Raw genomic sequence first — 7718 nt, forward strand, 5'->3', positions numbered from 1 at the left:
ATGAAGGTACGCTGGGAATACACGAGTCCTCGCATGTTGACCACCATCGGGGTGGTTGACCTCGTATGCAGGGCATACTCTGAGTACGCGGGGCGCATTCCTAGAACCCTAAAACTTCCAATAAGAGCTTAATGGCTAAAGCTCTTACGTCCATATTGCAGATCCATGGGTAAAATACTCTTAGGAGTCATAAAGTCTCCAACTTTATTACTTGGCATGTCCAATAAGAACTTAACTCATGGTCTTAATCCATTAAGAACTTCTACATGATGCATAGAGAAAAACTAACCATTTGGGACCTATTTTTCTCCCAAAGGCCTGAAAGGACGACTTAATGGGTCAAGAACATGCTTTGTTCAAGAATTATCATTTTGGGACCAGAAAGAGACTTTAAAGAGCAAAATGCTAGTTCTAGAAGGTGGAGTGGAAACGATGCAAGCTTTATACCTTTTTGAGGTTGCAAACAAGCTACAAATCCCAGATCTACAATGCACTCCACTCCAAGGTCTGCACACCAACTTCTTCTTTCTTCAAAACCACAGCAAACTCTCTTAAAGGGTCACAAATTGGATTCTTTTTGCTCTAGGGTTGCTTGAGGGTAGAAAGCTCTGAAGGAGGCTGGATAAGAATATGGTTTATGTTTATAAAGATGCTTAAATATGAGCCATGTCCCTGAAATTAGGGTTTTGCATGCCACCCTCCTACGCCCAACATATGACATGTACGCCCAGTGTACTAAGGCGCACCTTAGTAGGCTTAGCGTACACCCATGTACGCATGGCGTAATCATCCTGACTAAAATCCTCCAAAATCCACATTGGGCTCCTTTTCACTATTTCTCAACTTATAGACCAAAATGCAATGTAGTAAAATCATAAAGCCAAAGATTAGAAATACCTTAACATTGGGATGTTACACATACACACACATTAACATAATAACTAAGTCAGTGGAAGGTAACAACCACTAATAAAATAAAAATTAGGATAGCCCACATTATATTTAGTTATAACTTCTTGCCTTCAGTAACTTACACTCGTAGGTGGAGTGTTTTACAACATATCTTATGTCAAATACCGGATGATTATTACGAATCTCTCTAACTTCGATACATGAAAACTATCATACAAAACACAAACTACGATGTACATCTTTGTAAGTTTAATAAAGCCACAACATAACCTATACTAAAACTTAAACTTACTAAGTAACCTTATGTGTTAGACTTGTGTTGAACTACAATTTATGTTGTGGTAATCTTAATCATCTGAAGATGTACTTCATAAATTTATGTTTTGTACGAAAGTTTTGAAATACCAAATTCAGAGAGCTTCGTAATTCTCATTTGGTATTTGTAATAGGATGAGGTGTAATACACCTATCCTCCATGTAACATCCCAAAAATTGTAAGGTAAAAATTTAATTTTTAATTCAACCATAAACACCATTTAGTATTACTAGTCATTGTGTATATCAAGGTAAAAACAGTTATCAGAGTACTCTCCCAAAATCATAAAGTTGCAGAGACATGGGTGAATGCAGTGCTGTCACGCCGGACCCTTCCCTTTTGTACCGGAACTACCTGAAACCATAAACAATAAACCGTAAGGATAAAGCTTAATGAGTCCCCCAAAATACCGCATACCACATACCATACACATATACATATAACAACACATGGCTGTGTCAGATCCATATCAACCCCATATAACAACACGTAGCTGTGCCGGGTCCATATCAACCCCCGGGTCCATATCAACCCATATGACAACAAGTAGTTGTGTTGTGTCCGTATCAACCCCCGAGTCCATAATGACTCTATATAACAACATATAGCTGTGTTGGGTCCATATCAACCCCCGCATACATAAAACATACATTCATACCATCAAGAGTCACACAGACAATGAAGTACATACAAACATATCAGCAAGTGTCAAAAAGACAACTACTATCCTACAACATAATATAGTGGGCCGACATTGGTGCCTTCGACCCACGAGTATAGTGAAGAGACTCACCTGAATAACAAATCCGCTCTCAGCTAGCTGCTCTCCTGCCAAAAGACAGGTGCTCGGCACCTCCTATCAATCCACACAAGATAAACCCTAAGTCTACCTTATAAAAGTAGAATCTTGACCCAAATGTCCAACCAAGCCAAAAGTCAAAGTCAACGGTAAACATACCAATAGTTGACCCTCATGTTGTGACCAATCCTTGGTCACGTCGTAAGAATACACTCAGACAAATTTTAGATCGAACTCACACCACTCAGCAACTCAGGCAAAACGACTCAAAAGAAGTCCTCACGACGTGAGCCTTCTTTGGTCACGTCCTGAGCTTCAAATGATCAAATTTTTGTGGGGAAAAACCATTCTCACGTCATAACACTCCATGTGTCACGTCGGGAGCATAGTGTGATGTCATATCCTAATGTTTTGAGTCCTTAATCCATTAAGTCCTCGACCCCAACTCTTTCAAAATCTAAAGAGGACTCCAAAGGTCAATAAAAATGATTACTTGATGAACATGCATGCTCCATGCATGTCCTAAACCCACCTTAGATCAAAATAACAACAAATAGCCCCAAACTCATGCAAGATTCATAAATCAGCACTAAACTTCTAATCCAAAAGATATGATGCTCAAAGGACCCTTAGAGCCTATAAATTTGCCAACTTTATGGATCTCCTCCATGCAAACTTCCACAATCATGAAGGAAAAGGGACAAGAACCTAGATTAAGTAACTTAAACTCACAAAGGTTGAATCTTGGTCACTTATAAAGGTCCAGAATGTACACAAGATGATGATGATGAAGCCTCCTTGCAGGACCAACACTCTAGAACATCATCTTCTTCTTCTTCTAGCCACTAAAACACCAAGATGGATCCAAAACTACCAATAGGAATGATGGTTAGGGGTTTTTGAGTTGGAGGGAGGTGGAGGCTGGGAAATGAAGCCTAAAACCAATTTATGGGGATTAAATACATGGGAAACCCTAAAATTCCATGGGCTTGGGCTGCAACGATCCTCATGTTTTGAGCTCTTATTGTTCATGTCGTGAGCTGAACATATACACAACTTCTTCATTTAATCTCTCCTCGTGTCGTGACCCTTCTATGGCTCACGTCGTGAGCCTTGGTTTTACCCAAAAACCATGCCTTTGACTCCTTGAAACCCTGCTTTGACTCTTCCAGGAAAACGGGTGTTACACTCCAGGCGTAGGTTAGTGGAGGCAAATAATTATAGCCGAATATCATGTGGGATATCCTAGTTTTCATTTTATTAACGATTATTACCTTCAACCGATTTAGTTATTCTGTTAATATATATATATATATATATATATATATATATATATATATATATATATATATATTTACACACACACACACATAGACACTAGAGCTAAAGAGTTTTAAATTTTTATTAAGTAAATGTTTTTTCCTTGTAACCTTTTAATTTTATGTGGAAGATCCGTACTATCTCGATGAAAAAAAAATTATGGTGCATTTTCTTCATAGGAATAATAGACGGGTCGGCCAGATACCGGCTAGAAAGTTTATTGCCTTAAATAATGAGCAACTATAGAGAATCATTTTAACAATTTATAGTTAGTTTCATCTATAAGAAAAGATTCTAGCAAGTGCCACATGCAATAGTCAGATGAAGGTAGAAGGTAGGACAACAAAAATGGAGCATTTATAAAAAAATTCAGTGAAGCATACTTGGTACACAACAGATAGGATCAGATGATCATCACGAACTTCACCTACATGGTCTAGGGAGCCCCCCTAATCAAAAAACTTTGTCGAAGATAATTTAGAACAACCGAAGAAATGATCAAGAATGTTTACCGAATTATCATTAGATAATTCACTAATACTATAAAAAAATAGGACATATTTTAATCCCATGTGTGACCAGAATGAAAATGAAAGTTTCGGCTACAAACACGCCCTAGAATGTCTAAGGAAATTATGGCAGAAAATGCAAAATTATTAGTGTCACAAAGGAGTCTTCTCAAGGTACACACGGGAGCCTTTTGCGACAAGTAAGACGAGACCGTCTGGGGGTGGAAATCTAGAGAAAAAAGATTCCCCTCAAAATCTTTTTGAATTATGTGAATCTATAAGTTTCAAGCACATTCTTTAGAAAGTTGCAGAGGTCTAAAAGTGGAGAAGCACAATTCAATTAACCAAACTTAGAGAAATATAGACCTCCCCTTGAGAAGAGTTCTTCACATGAAGAAATACTTATGTTTCAAACATATAAAGAAGAATTGTCCTCAAAGAAAAAACAGAAAAGATAAGACATTGATTTCATATCTAATGATCCCATGCCATCATAATGTCAAGTCTGAAACGCTTATAGTTAAATGGAAGATAGGAGGAACTGTGATACATATGATTTCTATTGACACAAGAAGTTCGATGAACATCATATACAAACAATGTTATCAATTCTACCACATGAGATAAAAAATATTCCCAACTAAGGCCCTTAAAGTCCCCGATGTCTGGATTCATAGGAAGATCAATATGGTCCATAGGCATTGTTCTAGTTCCAATATCATTTGAAGACAGTAATCCTATTAAAATGAGAGTTCTGGAAAATTTAATAATCATAGAATCTAAATCAACTTACAACATAATCATAGGAAGAACCCTATAAGGGGGGGGGGGGGTAAAGGTGGGTGGCTACCTGCACCTGATCCCACATTAGCTGGGAAGGAGAACAAAACATTCATTATAAGGGGTATGGATACCTCCCCTGACACAACGTGTTTTAAAGCGACGAGGGCAACATATCCCATAAGAATTCTGCAGTTAAGCATGCCCGAGCGAGAGCAATTCCAGGATATGTGACCTCGTGGGAAGTTTTTGTGCATGAAACTTAAAGCAGACAATATTGTGATACATGCCAAAGAGGGACGTTACATGGACTATGATAGGTGCAAGCCATCACCTCTATAATCCATAGACTCCTAAAAATCCATTTGAAAGGAAAAATGATAAGCTTCATAATCCTACCTACAATGCGAATGTGATGCAACTTGGCGAAAGTATATCACTCGGTCAATGACCCTTTGCTAGCGACCGAAGAAATAGTGCTCCAAGAATGAAATCCCAAACAAACCATGCAGATCCGACGCACCTTGAAAGATCATTATGCCTAAGACTCGTTATAAAATGATATTGCTAATGAGATATGATTCTATAGGGTCACACCTTATAGAAAGTTACTACTGATTAACTATTTATCAGTATAATTTGATTATTAACAAATATATTTAACACTTGTATTTAAATGGAAAAACATTATTTTATGAAAATATAATTTTACCAACATATACAAAATTATTGTTTCTAGGAAATAATAATAAAGAGAAAAAACTAGGTGAAATATCATATAATATAATTCTTAATTTTGTGTACAAAATTTTGGAAACTTAGAGTAACTATTTAGTTAGGAAGTAACTAACTAGTTAAGATAATCTGAAAAAAACTCCATTTGTTGACTTTTAGGACTTAAGGCCCTAAGTTTCTAGGAGACGGAAAGAGGTGGAGTGTGGTCTTGTATCTTACAATTACAAACTCTTTCTTGTATGCCATACCATCATTAAGTACTTAGCTTCACTTGGCTCTTTGGGGTTGGTATATACTTAAGTGTAAGTAACCAAAAACTATGAGTTTATGCTTCATGTTTTCTTATCTCTTTTCCTCCCAAATGTTGAGAGCCTTAAAGGTTTTTCCCTCCTTTTTCCTTCTTCCAAATGGTGTTATAAATGAACGCTTATATTTTCATTCACCTTAAGCGTATTTTAGTATATGTTTTAATTCCTTAAGAACAACATATATACAAGTAAAGACTAGCGTTTTTAGTGGTTTATCCTTAGTTGGTGAATAGTTGTAGAGCGCTTCTCCTTTGGAGTTTCTTGCCACACTTCATCAACTTCCAATCTCCCATGATAATCAAAGTCTTTAAAGTTGTAAACGTATCCCTTCTATGATTGATTTAGTCTTTCTAGCTTTGCAAATTGATCCTTGGTGGATAAAATGGTTTTAGTTTATTCAAGCATAAAATTTCTTTCGTTGCTAAAATCATAGTTCTAACTATTTATTTTAGACTATGTTTTGAATAAAAATCAACATACCATACCCGAAAGATTCAAAGAACTCAAAAAGTTTTTTAGACATTACAAAACAGTATTCACTTAGGATCCTGCTGACAAGACCAAAGTATCAAGAGATTTAGCTGAACACCGCCTATTGATCATGGATAACCGAACTCCAGTTATGCAGAAAAAAAAGCGGTAGCTCTTAAATAAACAAATTCATCAACCAAGAAGTGGAAGAGCTTGTATATGTTGGGGTACTGAGGGAGTCAGTCTTCCCGAAGTAGATAGCTAACCTAATCATGTGAAGAATGCGAATAAGAGCCTAGGAATGTGCGTGGATGTTACCAAATAAAAAAAGGCATGCCCAAAGCCTGTTACATGCTACAAGAGATCGAACAAAAGATTGAGTCTCTGGGAGGTTTCCGATGAAAATCTTTCTTAGACACTTACAAGGGGTATTGATAGGACATTTTGATACCCCTTTTTACAACCATAAGTGCATGGTGTCGATTAAGTAATATAATGTTAAATACGAGTATCGAGACAAGGAAATATGGGTATCAAGTATCACAATATGAAATAACAACCACTAACTAGATGATAATAATTTGGGATAATATTATATACTCCCTCCGTCCCATATTTATTGTCTACTTTTGACTTTTGAAATATTTATCGTTCAACTTTGACCTTAGATATTTTTTTTGTTTTTGATATATAATACTTGATGCATAATATATGAATGGATTGTGTTTTAAATATCTTTTCATTGTTATAAGTTTCATCGAGTAATTTATAACAAAAATTAAAATATTAAATGTCAAGGTTGAAAAATAAAGACTTCAAAAGTGAAAAGTGGACAATAAATATGGGACGGAGGTAATCTATCATAAAACTAACAAAAGGTACGCTAAAAAGACAATAACGAGAGTGGGAGACAATCACCAATATAAAGAAATTATAGGAAGATAATTGGAACCGATTTCATTTACTATCTAATGTAAAAAAAAATATATTTATATTTCAAGTTAGCGACAAATACCGGTTGATAGTAAAATCCAAATGTTCCCAACTACACTCTATTAAGGTGTAATGATGATATTCACTAAATGTCATGCTATATATTTCAAGTACTACGCACAAATAGAAAGCTCATTAAGCATATAGATTTTCACACACAACAAACTAGGAGAGCCATAAAGGACTTTATAACTTTCACCATCGTACATGCTCATCGGTTAAAAAACAAGCAACCTGATATGTTAAGTAAAATGGATTCGGTGGCCATTAGTCATGTAAAAAAAAGTGTTGGTCGAGGTCCTTGAAAAAGGAGTATAAAAAAGAAACCAATTCTAGGAATGAAGAAGAAGAAAGTCGGATGATCCTTGTGTCACATCCCCAAACAAGGATGGCAGAAACGTCCGGGGGTGGATGACTTTATTGTATTGTATCATAACAGTTGCATAATATTAAAGAAAGCAAACATAACCATCACATATATAATTGAAAAAGTTACATCATTGTATGTATTACATGTTTCCAAAAGTCAATTACAATATGATGTCAAAATGATTTGCTTGACGCCTTAGCGTCCC

Source organism: Lactuca virosa, chromosome 8, assembly GCF_052849685.1.
Source record: "Lactuca virosa cultivar CGN04683 chromosome 8, Lactuca_virosa_CGN04683_v6, whole genome shotgun sequence".
NCBI classification, from domain to species: domain Eukaryota; kingdom Viridiplantae; phylum Streptophyta; class Magnoliopsida; order Asterales; family Asteraceae; genus Lactuca; species Lactuca virosa.